Source organism: Cupressus sempervirens, chromosome 8 (assembly GCF_028749045.1).
Source record: "Cupressus sempervirens isolate cs-2001-9-10 chromosome 8, ASM2874904v1, whole genome shotgun sequence".
In the NCBI taxonomy this organism is placed as follows: Eukaryota; Viridiplantae; Streptophyta; class Pinopsida; order Cupressales; family Cupressaceae; genus Cupressus; species Cupressus sempervirens.
The window spans coordinates 767,801,757-767,818,457 of record NC_143125.1 but is presented as its reverse complement, the minus strand read 5'-3'; positions in this window follow the sequence as shown (position 1 = coordinate 767,818,457).

Sequence of the window (16,701 nt, the reverse complement as noted above, 5' to 3'; positions counted from 1 at the left end):
CACTTGGAAACCCAGAGGTAATGCATCCATCAATTCCCATTATCAACTAGTAGTAGGAAGAGAGTCTTCTTTGCTTAGTTCTGAATCCAAAACTACAAGACTCTTAGGAGACATTTTTAGTACCCCATTACCAGATGAGAGAGTCTTTCAGGATAAAGATGTATCCACTATGGGAATTGCTTCGTCAAGGCCAGATCCTGTAGCAGATATGAACTATAGGCTAGGATTTAGGAGTTCATTTGATAATTCTTTTAATCCCACAGTAGCCCCATATGTGGAACCAAACCTTATAGATCTAGATGACCCTACTAATTCAGAGGCAACTTCTACAGATCCTAAAGAAGTGCACTCTGAAATATGATTTTTGAAGAAATGGATTGCTGAGGAAGAAGCTAAATGCATTCGTCTTGAAAAAGAGAAAGAGAAAGCCACTTTGGATGCCAAAATAGAAAGGGATGCTTTGCTGAGAAGGATGGCTGCTTTGAAAGAGAAAAATAAAAAATTAGAAGAAAATACCACAACTCTCCATAAGGATGTTTTTGGAGATGTTGATAATCTAAGAGCTAAAGTTCAGGAACAAGAGAAATGCCTAAATCAAAGGCAAAAACTAGTTATTGCTCAAGTCCAAGCCTATAAACCTGTTCAAGTGGATCCTATAGAGCCCACTGTAAAAGCTCCAGATAAAGGGAAAGGCAAGGCTATAGGAATCCAAATATATGAGCCTCAAACTATACCAAGAAAAACCATACAACCCTCTATGTCAAAATTAGATTTAGATCTGAAGAGGGCTCAAAAAGAGAGGGAAGATCTTGCAAAAGAACTTGAGAAGGTTGAGAATGAAGCTCAAGATACAGAAACTAGTAGAAAAATCCAATTCATAAAATCTAATTCTACATTGGCTTCATGGCCCAATTTCTCTATCCCACCTACAATTCCTACACCAGCTAGTGGTCCAATAATCTCAACTCAGGGAGTACCCCAATCTTCTCCTAACTCATCTTCCACTATTGGCACCCAAGTCCCATTTGTCCCACCTCAACAATCCCAAGTTGCTCCTCTAAGTCAAGCTAATATAGCTAGTACCTCAAATTTTCCTAGTTTCCATAAGAAACTTGTATACCTGGAAAAGTATAGACAAATATCATTTGCTGGTATTCTTAGTGCTCCACATCCCATATCATTTGATTTAAAAGATAAAGTGGTTAAGTTCTCTGGGAATAATGTTGTTACAGGTGAAGAACATTTGAGAATTTTCATTGATATGTTGAATGATTATGAAGTTGAACATGAAGATATGGTAATGAAATTGTTTGTGCATTCACTAACTGAGGATGCAAGGGATTGGTTTAGGAGGTTTCCTGATGACAGTATTACCTCATGGAATGATTTGGAGAAATTGTTCAAAGAGAACTATGGAGACAACACTAATGCAGGATTCATGTTAAATGAGTTCAACAACATCAAGAAGAATCCAAATGAGTCTACATTTGATTTCAATGTAAGATTCTAGAAAGGTATGTATAGATTATTTCAAGTTATGAGGTTGAATGAAGATGTTTGTCTCACAACATATTTCAATGCTTTTGATAGTAAAATGGCTTATCAATTGAGGGATAAGGATCCTAAGACTTTAAGGGATGCCTATAAAATTGCAATAAATATAGAGAATAATAGGAAGGCATCTGGTAAACTGGGTAGGAGGGATGATCCGAAGCTTTTTAATCCTAAGAACAATAATAAAAGGGAGGGTGATAAAACTCCTATAGGAAAGAAGCTCGAAGAACCTACTATAGGCCAGGTTTTGGAATTGCTCAAGAAGATGAATCCCACTAATTTCAATAAGCCAAATATTGCTGAAAGACCCCCTGTGAATAATAATATTTTCAATAGGTAGCCTAGAATGAAAAATTACCCTTACACCACTTAGTGGAAAGATGGTAATCCAGTTCCCAATCAGATCCAGAATGTGAAGGATAAGGGTACTCTAGATCCCCTGCAAAGGAACACTATAAATATGAATGATGATATACCATGGTGCATTATATGTCAATCACCTCATTCTGCTAATTATTGTGCTATTACTCAATCATTTTCCCAAGGTCAAGGAGTGCAACCTAAAGAAGAAACTGAAGAGAAAAGCCATGATGACATAAGTTGCAATATGGTGAGCATGTGTGATGATTTGATATATTCTGATTTAGAAGAGCCTGAAAATGAGATTACTAGCCAGAGAATTGCTTACCATCTACATCATTAGCAAGTGCTTTTAGATGATGAAGGGTATGATACAGACAAGGTATGCAGTACATTTTCTTATGTTGGTCTCACAAGCTTAAGAATGCCCTCCAAAGAGTAGATTGACAGAATTACAACAGAAATGATTTCACAAGTCCATAGTAACTACAATTTGAGAAATAGAGTAGTAAATAATGATGCAGGAAAGCCATCCAATGTATTCATCAAAGATATCACTCATAAGATGAATGATAAAAAAAAGAGAATAAATGTAGATGTGCCTAAGATCAAGGACAATAAGGGTAAGAAATGGGAACCAAAGAAGAAGGTTCAATTTCATATAAGTGAAGCAACAAAACCAGTTGTGCAACCAAAGAAATTAGAACCTGACACTATCAAGCAAATAGTGGTGCCTACTGCTCAAAAGATTCCAACTCCAGGTACTCTTGTAAAACCCACTATTGTTGAACCTGTTGATATGATATCTATGTTATCTCAAATTATTGTAAAAGTTCCCTTGTCTGAACTTCTTAGAATTGAAGAGCATAAGAACAAGGCTTTGTCATGGTTGGGTAGAATAGGAAACAATAATATTGTTGTAGAGCAAACTATGTCCTAACAAACCCCATTAGTAATAGAGGATAGTGGTATCATATCCTAGATTCCCCAGATGTTTTTAGATGATTCCTCAATGGCATTTATAGAAGATATTGACCCTTTTTTCCTTAGCCTGATCATAAAGGGGAAGACCTTGAAAAATTGCATGATAGACTCAGGAGCTTCCAACACTATAATGCCTTTCAAAGTAATGGAAGCCTTAGGTTTGAAGGTGGATACCAAGTAGGGTAGATGCAAAGGAATGGATGCTAGGGATGTCCCAGTCATAGGTACCATAAATGCCTTACCATTCAAATTGTTGCATATCCTGAAGTAGAATTAACCATGTATGTCCTTGTGGTAGATATACCTCCACACTATGGAATGTTACTCTCCAGGAAATGGAGTGCTTCCATGGGGGGAAGCCTACAATGTGATCTAACTTATGCTACTTTCCACATAGGGGACAAAGTTGTTAGGGTAAATAGAGAGCCAAGGGTTAGTCACATTTTAGGAGAAGAAATTGACAAAGATGCCACTTGTTTCTTAGATACTAGGATCAATGCTTTCATGGCTGAATTAACTATTTAGGAAGTTGAAAATTTACTTGCTATCATTGAACATGAGGTTGAATGTTGCATGAACTCACCACAATTATGGACAATGTTCTTTGATGGGGCTAGTTCTAAAGAGGGTGCAAGGGCAAGTGTAGTTTTTGTGTCCCCTGAAAATAACACTTTAAGGTATTCATTCACTTTGAAGTTTTCCTGCACAAATAATATTGCAGAATATGAAGCATTTTTGCTAGGACTCAAAGTTACCACACATCATAGATCTAAAAAATTATGTTTCATAGGGGATTCTGAACTAATTATCTCTCAGATCAAAGGAACCTACTCATCCAAGAATAAGGGATTGAAGTAATCTAGAAATGTAGTTTGGGATTAGATAGAATTCTTTGATGCATTTGGGATCTCATGGAGAGATAGGAATCAAAATAAGATGGCTGATTTGTTAGCGAATGTAGCAATCAAGCCAAAAGAGATATCATTTGCAAGAATCTCTCAGATTGAGGTACAAAATAGACCTTCCATACCAGATAATATTGAAAATTGGCAGGTCTTTGAAGATGACAAAGATATTAAAAAAAATTTGTTAAATGAAGACAAGTACCACAGTCAGGAAATGGATTGCAGTGGAATGATTGAAACCATAAATGGAAAGGAAACCATTTTTGGTCAAGAGATTATGCAATTGAAAACAAATAAGGTGCTGAAGGGGTTAGTAGTCTTGGAAAATATTTTTGATAACTAGGACAGAGTAAAATTAGGAGTTAATGACCCCAAATCTCAGGAGTTAGAAGAGATAAACTTGGGTACCGATGAAGTTCCCAAAAGGGTTTATATTGGCCAAAATCTACCTATTAAAATTAGGAAAACATTGATTGACCTACTTAGAAAATATAGACATGTTTTTGCTTGGTCATATGATGACCTTAAGGCTTATAGGGAGGATCTGTTTCAACATGTCATACCATTAAAAGACAATGTAAAACCTTTCAGGCAAAAACAGAGACCAGTGAATCCTACCCTGGCCCCAAAAATGCAAGAAGAGCTGATGAAACTAAGGGATGGTGGGATAATCAAGCCAATCAGGCATTCCACCTGGGTTTCAAACTTGGTTCCTGTTAGGAAGAAGAATGGAGATATAAGGCTATGCATGGATTTTAGAAATTTAAACATTGCATCTCTAAAAGACAATTATGGGTTACCAAACATGGAAGCCATGTTGCGGCAAGTGACTAGCTCTGAGTTGATGTCAATGATGGATGGTTTCTCTGGATATAATCAAGTTCTAGTAAAGGAAAGTGAACAGTTCAAGACAACCTTCACAACCCCATGGGGAACATATGTATATATGAGGATGCCTTTTGGCCTGATTAATGTAGGAGCTACCTTCCAAAGAGCCATGGATGTAGCATTTCATGATTATATTGATAAATTTATGGTTGTGTACCAGGATGATCTTACAGTGTATTCTAATAAGGCTGAGGATCACTATAAACATTTGGAATTATTTTTTATCAAAGCTCTGGAATATGGAGTTTCTTTAAACCCAAAGAAATGCACATTTGGGGTCACAGAAGGTAAACTACTAAGACATATAGTGTCTAAGGATGGTGTGAAAATAGACCTTGAGAGAGTAGCGGCTATTGAAAAAGTCCCCAAGCCAAAAAATGTAAAAGGAATTCAATCCTTCTTTGGCCAAGTCAATTTTCTTAGGAGGTTTGTTACTAATTTTGTTGAGATTAGTAGACCTATCTCAAAGATGCTAAAAAAGGGAGCCACTATAGATTGGAATGGTGAACCTTCACAAGCATTCCAGGATATTAAAATTGCAATAAAAAATGATCCAGTACTAAGAACCCCAGATTATTTAAAACCCATGCATATTTTTTCTTTTTCATCCTTCTACATTGTGGCTGCAGTCTTATTGCAGAAAAATCAAGAAGGATATGAGTAGCCTATTGCCTTTTTCAGTAAGTCACTGCAGCCTGCTAAACTGAAGTATGAAATAAATGAAAAGCAAGCATATGCTTTAGTAAAGCCTATAAAAGCTTTCAGTTGTTACCTAGTAGGTGCTACTATTATCACTTTTGTACCTAGTGCTACAGTCAAGGATATATTTTCTCAACAAGAAGTATCAGGCCAGAGGTGTAGATTGATCAATAGAATCCAGGAATTCAACATTGATATACAAATAACAAAGTTAGTAAGGGGTCAAGGTTTGGCCAAACTCATGGCTGAAGCTAATCTAGAGGCTAATTAGATAAATCTAGTAAATGATGATCTCAAAGCTAACTTATGTGACATGGACCAGTGTGATTGGTACACCAATGACATATATTACTTGCAACACATGTAAGCTCCTCCCCATTTTCCTAAAAATGAAAAGAGGAATACTAAATTGCAAGCCATCAGGTATGTAATTGTCCAAAGCAACCTATGGTGGAGAAATTCTGAGGGAGTATTGTTGAAATGTGTTGATAAAGAAAAGGCAAAAGAGGTTTTGAAAGAAATGCATGCTAGAGTGTGTGGGGGACACTATATGGCCAAAACTACTACACATAAGATAATGAGGGCTGGATTTTGGTGGCCTTCTCTTTTCAAGGATGCCCAAGTCATGGTTAGGAAGTGTGACCCTTGTCAGAGGTCTCCTGGAAAGCTAAAGTTCTTAGGAAACACCTCATTGAAGCCAGTGGAGGTTCAAGCTCCTTTTCAACAATGGGGTCTGGATTTCATAGGAGAGATTTTCCCCAAGTCTAGCACTGGCTATTCTTAGATTTTGGTTGCTACTGACTACTTTACAAAATGGGTAGAGGCTATCCCCATAGGAAATGCAACAAGTAAATTTGTCAATAATTTTCTACTAAATAATATTATTTCTAGATTTGGTTGTCCACAGAAAATTGTAACAGATAATGCTATGTGCTTCAGGTCTGAGGAATTCATTAAATTTTGTGATAAATATGGAATGACAAGGTCATCATCTACTCCATATCATCCACAAGGAAATGGACAAGTTGAGTCCACAAATAAGAGCCTGTTGAAGGTCATTAAGAGAACCTTGGATGATAATAAAAAGGCATGGTATTCCAAGTTACAGTTAGTAATATGGGCTGAGAGAGTAACTGTAAAGAAAGCCATTGATGTAGCTCCATTTGATTTAGTGTATGGAATTCAAGCCAGAATACCTCAGAACAACTTGATGGGACTCTACAATTACATCCAGTTATATGATGAAGATACTACAAATGAAATGCAAGAAAGAATGGATGAATTGGTAGGACTGACAGAAACCAGAAGAGAAGCATCTCTAAAGAACCAAAAGCTGCAACTGCAAGTTAAGACACTCTATGATAAAAGAACTGTAAGTAGAAAGTTTGAAGATGGAGATTTAGTCTTAATGTGGAATGCTAGAATTGAGGATAAAGGAAAACATGGAAAATTTGATCCTATTTGGTTAGGCCCATATCTAATTGAAAATACTTGGGGTGAAGATTCTTATATACTCAAAGATGTATTCGACAATATTCTTGAATTGCCAGTTCATGGACAATTTTTGAAGAGGTATTTTTCTTGAAAAATACTTATTTTCTCCATGAATAGTAGTTTTAGGGTTTCCTATTGTTTTGTACAGTCTATATATTTTGTAAATCTCTATTAGTATCCTTGTGCAGTCTGGTTCCTCATTTCTGTGTGTTGCCCAGTGCTCTCTGAAGTTGTCATTTTTATGAACTATGTGGTCTGCTCTCCCATAGATTTTGAATTCTTGCATAGACTCAAGTAGTCTATCATCCCTAGACAGAGCCACTGTTGGTCTAAATTTTTGTATAATAGGTTTCATCTTGCCCAGATAAAAAAAATTTCAGATTGTGATCCCTTAGTGGTGATTAGGTTTCCAACTAAGTTTGTGTTATTTTCTAGCTAGTCTTTTTTTTTTCTTTTGATTTTTCCTTGGCGCGAAATTTTTTTAAAAAGAGGGGGAAGGGAGTTAAGAAAGTGATCTTTATTCACATTTCTTGAAATCATTGTTTTAATCCTTGTGAAAATGTTTTATCTCACCATTGAATTTCCTTTAAATCTACGGTTGTCATTGACTCGCTAAAGAAAAGTGCTCAAAAGTTAAGTATAGCGAGTTAGCAACATGATGGCATGTGTCCATGGTCATCAAGAATAATAAATATGGCATCCAAATAACTCTAGCAAGTTGCTAAGTCGCTATCAAAATATACAAGCGAGTTTCCAGTAGCGACATAGCGAGGATGAAATCATTGCCAAAGGTAGCATTCTTTTATCACCAAAAATGATTTGGAAAGTCCTAGAAAAATTCTGTGTAGGCTGTTCTACTTTTCTCAGCATCTATTTTTCAGTGGGTCATTGCATCACTAGCTGGGTATTTTTGTGTTTTGCTGGTAGCGACATAACGACTCACCCTAAAGTCAAAAACATTGTAGAACCTAAGATAGAGGATGATTAAAATATATATGTATGCCAGCACATTACGCTAGCTCAACAATAGCTGTATCATGGACCCACTTCCCAAGAATTTAATACAAGGTTTTCTGACTGTGAGATTGGGCCAAGATCAAGGGTTGTCGTTAGCTCACTATGAAGAAGTGCTCAGAAGTTAAGCATGGGGAGTTAGCGAGTGATGGCCCACCATTGATTCCTTGAAAAGTCATTTCAAATGTCTGCCACATGATTGACATAAGATCAAAGGTTATCACTAGCTCACCATGAAAAGATGCTCGAGGTATAAGTATAGCGATTAGTGACGTGATGACACATGTTCGTGGTCATCTGTGGGCCTAGTCTAAAGCGCCACCATTGAAGGAAAGGTGTAGGTGGAGCTATTCTATTGGTCTAATTGCAAATATGTTAATAAGAAAATGATCCAGCTTAGTTTTCATTACTAGATTGCAAGACTATCCAAGAATCGACAGTGCATTTAAAAAAAAAAAAAGGAAGTGTGGTGACATTCTGTCCCACGCATTTATGATGAATGGAGACTTCACGTGTGAGAAAAAAATAGAGTATAATCTGTAAGATTTTCTTTTATTATTCATTACAGTCCACTCTAGCAAAGATTTCATTTTCTCTGAGCATAAGCACCCGTCAATCACGTTGTGATTAAGCATTGGTGAAGACGCAAAAACAATTCCATATCTATTTGAAAGTAGTTGTAGAAGTTCAAAGGAGCATAATTTTGGTAAAATAAAGTAAGTACTCGATCATAACCTCTGTAACATTCCAATTCCCATAATTACAATCAAGATGCCTCCTAGGAAATCATTCTCTAGGAAAGTTAACTATATGAATAGGAATATCCATGATGATTTCTTAGAATTTCTCCCAGGATCCACTACAGAGTCTGCACAAGTCAAAAGATTAATTTCATTAAATCCTAGGCTTAAAATTGCTGATGGCTTATATGAGAAGGGGAACTAGGTAAGGGATGCAGTAACCAATTAGACTAGCCTTGTTCTATTTAAAAAGTGGTTTTCAGAGAGGAATCTGTTTTCCCCTCATGCTAATATATGGAATTTTGACTTGGGAAAGTTAGTAGTTCCTAGTGTTTTCATGGACTACGACTTGCTAGAAGACATTGCCAAGAACTATGATCAAGCCATTAGGGTTGTGAGAAGAAATTACGGTGTGCCTCTAGTGTCAATTAGCCCTAAAGAAATCAGAGAGGTTTTTCACTTAGAACCATTATCAGATTTCCATGTGCCAATCAATTTGCTAGAATTAGAAAAGGAATACAAAGCAAAGAGAGATGTAATTAGGGGAGGTATATTGAGGGCACACATTGGTACCATAGGAACTCTGCCAGTAATAACCGCAACCTCTAAAGAACCTTTTAAGAAGAGCCTTTTCACTTCTCGGGCTGTAGAGATATACAGGACCCTATGCTATGTTCTTGGTGAAGATGAGCAGGACTTCATGCCCATTGACTTTATGTATATGATGATTCAAATTACCTCTTTTGGTGTAGATGTCATTTTTTATTTTGCCTCCTTTCCAGCTGAAGAAATTCACATCGGTTTGGTTGGAATTGCGAGAGGTAAGGTGGAGAAAACTTTTGGCCACTATTCCTTATTAATGCATATGTTCTTGTTTAAAGGGGTAACATATTTTGGTAATGAGATGAAATTGAAGAGAGAGGAAAATGGGGAAACACTGCCAGTCTAGTTTTGGAGTGCAGATATGACTTGGGATGCAAATAAAGCCAGTTTTGTCAGATTTGATAGATATTTTGCTTCTAAATTAAGATGTCTATTTTTGAGTAATAATCCTAGGATCCCTAAAGTATTGATGAATTTCATTAGACCTATGGATAGCCCCCATCATTTGAAAGTTTCACACAATTGGGGAGATATTATTCCTTACCCTATTTCTACAGTTTTTAGAATTTATGGTTTTAAAGGGAGTCCTCATGTCTTGCCTTACCAAGTGCCCCTAAAGGTAGGAATGGCAGAAATCTTTTGGCAACTAGGAGGAGTAGAGGAAATGTTCTTGTCAAAAAGGCAACTAGGGTCAATTTTCCCTACCTACACAATGGTCCATCAGTTTGTGATTACTAAAGGAGGATGGCTCTTTTTGTACAAAATTTTGGATCAGTATATGATGGCTGTCTCCCACCCCCATTTTTGTGATTCTGAGGGATTTTTCAATCAGGGTCTTAGGCATAGGATCAAGATGGGACCGATAAAGCATGATTCATATTACCTAGAAGACATTATAAGAAATGAATTTTCTTTACAAGAACAAGAAACTAAAAAAAAAAAATGGAGAGTTTACTCCTAGGTCCTAGAATTTATTCATTGTTTTGATCAGAATTATAGTCCTTTAGACAATGCCAATACAGAGGCTGACAGAATAAACAAGCTCATAAATAATTTCTCTGCAATAATGGAAACCATGAATGAGAAGAAATTTTTTTTTATTAACTGTTCTCCTAATAAGGCCAGAGAAGTCATGAAGAGGTTAGTTTTCACTCCTAATATAGGGGTTGGTCAAACAATTGTACAGAAAAAACTTGGTTACACTATAATTTAGAATAAAAGGGCTCCTATAGATAAGGGAAAACAAACAATGGGATCCATTGGCATAGCTCTAGAGGAGAGGCCTGATGAGCCTAGCCCAAAGAGGAAGAAGGTAATAAGAGAAGGGAGACCTCAAACTGAGGAATATTCACCCACCCAATCTCCTTTGAGAATTGGAGAAGAGCAGCTCACAGGTGAGCAAGTTAAAGAGATTGGATCACATGGAGGTGTTTTTATTACCCAAGTAGAATTGGATGAAGGTAACCCTCCATGGCATCCTCTCCCATGTTTGGAGCTAACAAGAGCTAGTTATAGAGGCAGGGAATTGGACCTTGTATTAGAACAAGCAAGTCATCAATTTTTGACTAATGACAATTTTGTAAAATCAAGAGCTTTTCAACAAATTGCATGGAGGACAAACATGAACATCTTTGAGGAGAAATGTAAAAGGATGAAGACAAAGTATCCAAAAATGGATGAAAATTCCATACAAAACTAGATTAAAGAAGAAATGATGAAGGAATTCCAGAACATTACTCCTGAAGAAGGAAGGCAAATGGTAAAGAATTCTAACATATTATTGTTGCCAAATTGGGATATTGTAGATGCCTTAATTTTCAATTCTGTTTCAAGTAAATTCGAATTGCAAGACCCAAATAAAAAGGATTTCCAAGGAACTGCATTTATTGAGGATCAAGCTACATTAGTCAGTTGGTTGTTGAAAAGAGGATCTAGAGCTACATCATCGCAACCAGCTGAGTTTGGATTGATGGGCAACATACTTGTAAGAAGGGTTGTTGACACCTCCCATGTACAGGCAGCCTATTGGAATGTGGATTCTTCCCAGTTTCTTTTGGCCACTGCTAAGAAGGAGGAATAGGTCATGTTTGAATTACAAAGAAAGTATGAGATAGTGGTGGATGCATACAACAAAGAGGTAAAGAGGAGGATTGAGCTTGAAAATAAGCTATTTGAACAATCCACCAGGCCTAGAATAAGATACCCTCGTCCCCCAGTAGAACCTTTTAAGTCTACCCCCCTCATTGAAATGCCAGATACACCCCAAGGGCCTCGATATTACACTGCTGAGGAATTTGAAGAAGAAAAGGCTAAACCATGGGCTTTACATATAGAGTTGGAATCTAAGTATGAAGATAAACTAAGAAAAGCTCTTACATATCTGGGAGACAAAGTTGAATGGCCATTAATCCATTGTCAATTGGTCAAGGTGATTAACATTTGTGAGGAGTTAAAAGAAAATGATGAGGCTCTAAAGCCTATTGTGAACAAGTGGGTAAGAAGGGAAAAAGCAGTAACCTTTTTTTGTCTATTTATTATAGATAATTCTCATGATCAAATTGAAAAGATCTTTGATATTTTTTTTGACCTTGCTAACTTTGATAGTAAAAGGACACATTTACAAAAGATAACAATAAACCACTTAGACAAATATAAGAGTCAAAATTTCAAATTATTTCCTCATGCCCTAGATAAGAAAAATAATTTAAAAATAAAAGAGGAATGATCAAAAGAACTTGATGATGCATTCTGTTTAAGAATGAATCATGTAGTAAATGAAATCGAGCATGCATGGTGGGCCACCACAACAGAAGAGATGGTGAAAGAAAAAATATTCTTTGATTCTTTAAAATAGGATTTCGCTGATATTAATAATGTGGCTGATTATATAATAAAAAAATAGAAGGATATTTTGCAATTCAATTGGCTAGATGATGCATTATTTGACAGGTGGATGGCATAAATGGCTTCTAGTGAATAGTTGGATGCACATGAAACTGACAGTGATAACGTGCAAGATGAGGAGATCCAAATCATTGAACCTATCACTACTTAGATCCAACCGGAGGAAGAAGACAAGGATAATCTATTACCTTCAGTTGCAGACCTGGGACCATAGGATGCTGATACAGCTAGAGAAAAGGATAAGATAGAAGTTGTTCCTACCACTCAAGATAAAGACGAAGAAAGTCTATAGGCGGAAGTTAATGTGGCATCATCAGAACAAGCTTCATCATCGACTAATTTGGCAGTTACTTATGTAGGGAAAATAGATCAATAACCAATAAGCAACACTGGAACGTATAACAGAAGTTGACTCACTTAAAAGAATGTTTTGATCTAGATATCTTCTATTGCCCACATTTTGTCTTTTTGTGGTAGGTGTATGTAAATATTCTTTGTAAAGGACACTTGTCACTTTCTTTTAGCCTGAAGGTTGTTGCATCTCACACTATTTAAGTGAGATTCCAAGGCAAAAGGAGGTTCCAAATTCTATTTTTCTAAGTAATATGCTTAGTCTATTTTTGGTCCAAATTTTGAAAGCAAGTTTATGATGTATTTTCTCTATCAATTATCTAAGAATACATGAATATAGAATGAGCTGTGTTTCTTTCTAAAGGTCATTCTGAGTCTATTGTAAATGATATACCATTTTCAAAGAAAATGAATAAAAATTGTGAATTGTCCCAATATTATTCTTTTCTAAATCTTGTCTCCTTCCAATTACTTGGTTGTCTTGATATTGTATAAGTAAAGGCTTGTGCAATTGAATGCAATCTAGTTAGGTTGTATATCTATTTATCACTACTATTAATTCAATGGATTAAATAAAAGCTTTGATGAATGTGATAAGGTTTCTTTAGTAATGGAAAGGGTTTTGGATGATGAATTCTGATAAGAATTGCTGATAGAATTTGTTGTAAGGCAACAAACTAGATCTGAGAACTTGCTATAGACTCTGAACCCCAATGGATTAGGCATTGATCAAATTTATTTAGCTGAAGGAGAAATAGATCATAAATGATTATCAAAATGCAGAATCAAATCAAACTTTACTTTTATTTCCTATAGATTTTCAACGTTGGCCAGCACTTGTCTGCATGGAATGTTTTAGCTTCAGTTAGCCACTATTGTTAAGAACATCTGTAGATCTATAGAAGAATTCTTGGCGATATCTGTTTTATGGGATGTGTTTATCAAGTTAGTAAGAATTGTGTATATGTCTAAGGATTTTGAAATGAGAATTAGAATGAAACTAAGAATAATCCTCATACAGTTGTTCTAGTTTTGAATCATCCCTGGGTATACCCACCCTGGTTTTGCAGAGCCAAAAGAGTAGAAAACCACCTTTCATTTTGCAGAATTTGGATCCAAATGTTTTACACATGGAATTCTTAACAAGAATTCGCTGATCTTTAGATTGTATGGGTATTAACATCTTGATATTAAGCATTTTTTTGCTTAGTAGTTTTAGTGCATTTTAAAACACCAACAGATGTGTGCAACTTAGTTGTGACATATTGGGACTACCTCCTAGACATAGAAAATATCAGTATGAGACCTACATACCAGGCATATTTTGTTAGCCATCCATTCCCATGGTTCACAGATCCATTGGGGATGGTAGATCTATTACCCCAAGGACCACAATAGGTGCCTATACAGGCTCTAGTTCAACAACTAGCATAGCAGCAACCACCACAAGGTCCACCATGGTAGGTACTGCATAAAGTATAGTAGGTACAGATTCTAGCACACTAGATGGGGTTTGATCTAGGTGCTAGTGGTAGCAAGGTGGAGCAGGGTTGGCAGCAAAGACTGCAGATAGAGGAGCAGACACCTACAAAGTAGCAACCAGAGATGTTAGATAAGGAGATGCAAGAGCAGGCTACTACTAGGTCCCAGGATTCTCATGGATTGCCAAGCAAGATCATGAGATCTAGAGACTGTGAGAGTAGGTTTTGGTAGCTAAGAAAAGGGAGGAGATTGTGCAAGATGAGGTTTGACTTGAAGTGGCCCACTATTTTGTAGTGTACTCCATAGTGGTGCTTGATGATGTTTAGCAGGTGCCATGATTTTCTTAGCATGCTTGAGAGTCTGCAGGTGCTCGTCATCCAATGAGACAAGATATGCCTTTGCCTCCTCCTACTCCTTTAGGAGGCAAGGGTGTTGGACAAAGTTAGATTTGATTCTCTTGCCTCTGAGTTTTGTAATTCTAGCTATGTATTGATTTTTGTACCAACACCATTTTGTACCATTTTGATCAATAGCACTCAAGTAGCACTCATTTTTGTACTGACACATTCTTTTGACACTGATATATATATATATATATATATATATATATATATATATATATATATATATATATATATATATATATATATATGAGATTTTGAGCTAAGTATACTTGTGAATATGTCATTGCTAGTGTCTATCTTTTGATTTACATGATATATTTTATGTTGTGATTATGAGATGCAAAACATTATGTTGATGTATGAATGCATGTTTGATTTGAGTTGTTCATGTAGATAAAATGACCTTATGGATTTATCAATGAAATGCATAGGTAAATGGATTGACACCTCATGTAGTGTTCCATATTTTTTCTTGACAGTGATAGGTATTTCATTGAAGAGCACAAGAGGATGAACCAAAGAATCAAATGCTTGTGTAGCCATGAAGAATCATGATACTTTGAAGAGCCCAGTAATCCCTCATCATAGGTGAAAAAAGTAAAATTGCAATCAAATCATATGTTGAACCAAGAAATGCAATCCTATGCTATATGCAACCATAAACTAGATACAACCCTAGGTCTAGTTACCAAGTTTTGATCATTTATCATCACTGAGCATATAGCCAAAACCCTAGATGTCATACAACTCCCACTGACAATGCAATCATAAGAATATGAATATAACATCTATTCCAATTTTGTTAGGATGAAATGTAAGCATTCGAGGCACAAGAAGCTAGAATGACTAGAACATTTGTCCCTTTTAATGTAGCACGTTAACATAAGCTTCAAAACATAAATTTTAGGATGACTAGAATGTTGCTTGCATGGTAGACAAACAAAACACACAATATCTATCTCATGCTAAATATTTAGTAAGTATTTCTATCTGCAATGACATTTACATTCGTAACTTGAGATATAAGTGTGGTAGAGATACTCGTAGTGACCCATAGGTTCACTTAGCAGAACAAGTATCAATATTTATTGTAGCATAAAGAGTTCACTCCAACAAGCAAGAAGAACAACCAATGTTATTTATGTATCCATATAGAGGGAGTTGAGGTACACCAGGCCATCCAATACGAGATAGAGGATCTTATAGTGGACACCCCTTTTAAATGAATGTTTCAACTTATTGAAACTAAACTACAAATAGAAAGAAAAGAAAAGATCATGTCCCCAGTCATGACTTCTCTGGTCAAAGTGACATCATCAAGTTGCCTGAGGAGACATGAAGTGAAAACAAAAAAAGAAAAAGAAAATGCTTAGCATATCTAGATAGGCATATTATTTTGAGTTCAATTTGTTTAGGATTGATGTCAAGTGGCAATGTCTAGAACATGGATGAAAGAAATCTCCTCACTAGGGTGACAATAGTAGATAGACATGGTTAGAATGACTAGTGACTAAGGTCAAACAGGAAACTTCAAGGTGAAGAACCTAAAGAGGACCGAGCAACTATAGACAAACATAACCAGAATGGCTAGTGATTGATGCGAGAGAGATCTTCCATAAAGGAATCTCAAAAAGTGACACTAAGAATAGTAGGAATAAATATCCGGACTATCACAAAAGATATTCTATGAGGAGAATCTCAAAAAGGGTGACACTAGCAATAGTAGGTAAACACACCCATAACTACTAGTGACTGCCATGAAAAAGATTCTATGATATTGAAGGGTGGTGCCCTCAAGTTATAACAAGATTCAATCCATGGATACATGAGTAGAAAAGAAGGAAAAGAAGGAAAGAAACTATACACAGAGCTAGTAGATGCACTACACGATGGAGCATTGGAAACAAGAGGAACCTATTTGCCAAGTTTTCACCTTCTTGTTAGGGCTTTCATTTTTTTGCTACCATGATGCTTGTTTCTAGGTTTTCACCAATGGCACTTTTCTTGTTTTTTAATTTTTTTTTTTTTAAATTCTTTTTTTATTTTTTAAAATTTTTTTTGAATTTTATAATTTTTCACCTATTGCTAGGTTTTCGCTAGGGTAATGATTTTTTTAGGACTTTTAGGTATGTATAGAGATCTTTTGAGATCAGATCAGCTATAAAACTACTTCAAGTGGAAAGTGTTGGCAAGTTCCTTGAGCACTTCTCCCTCGGTTGTAGAAAGCTAGTAAGTACTAGATCTATACACTGTAGTAATTATGTAAGGACCAAGCCATTTTAGATCAAACTTCCCTTTTTGGACCCATTGTTGTTGATT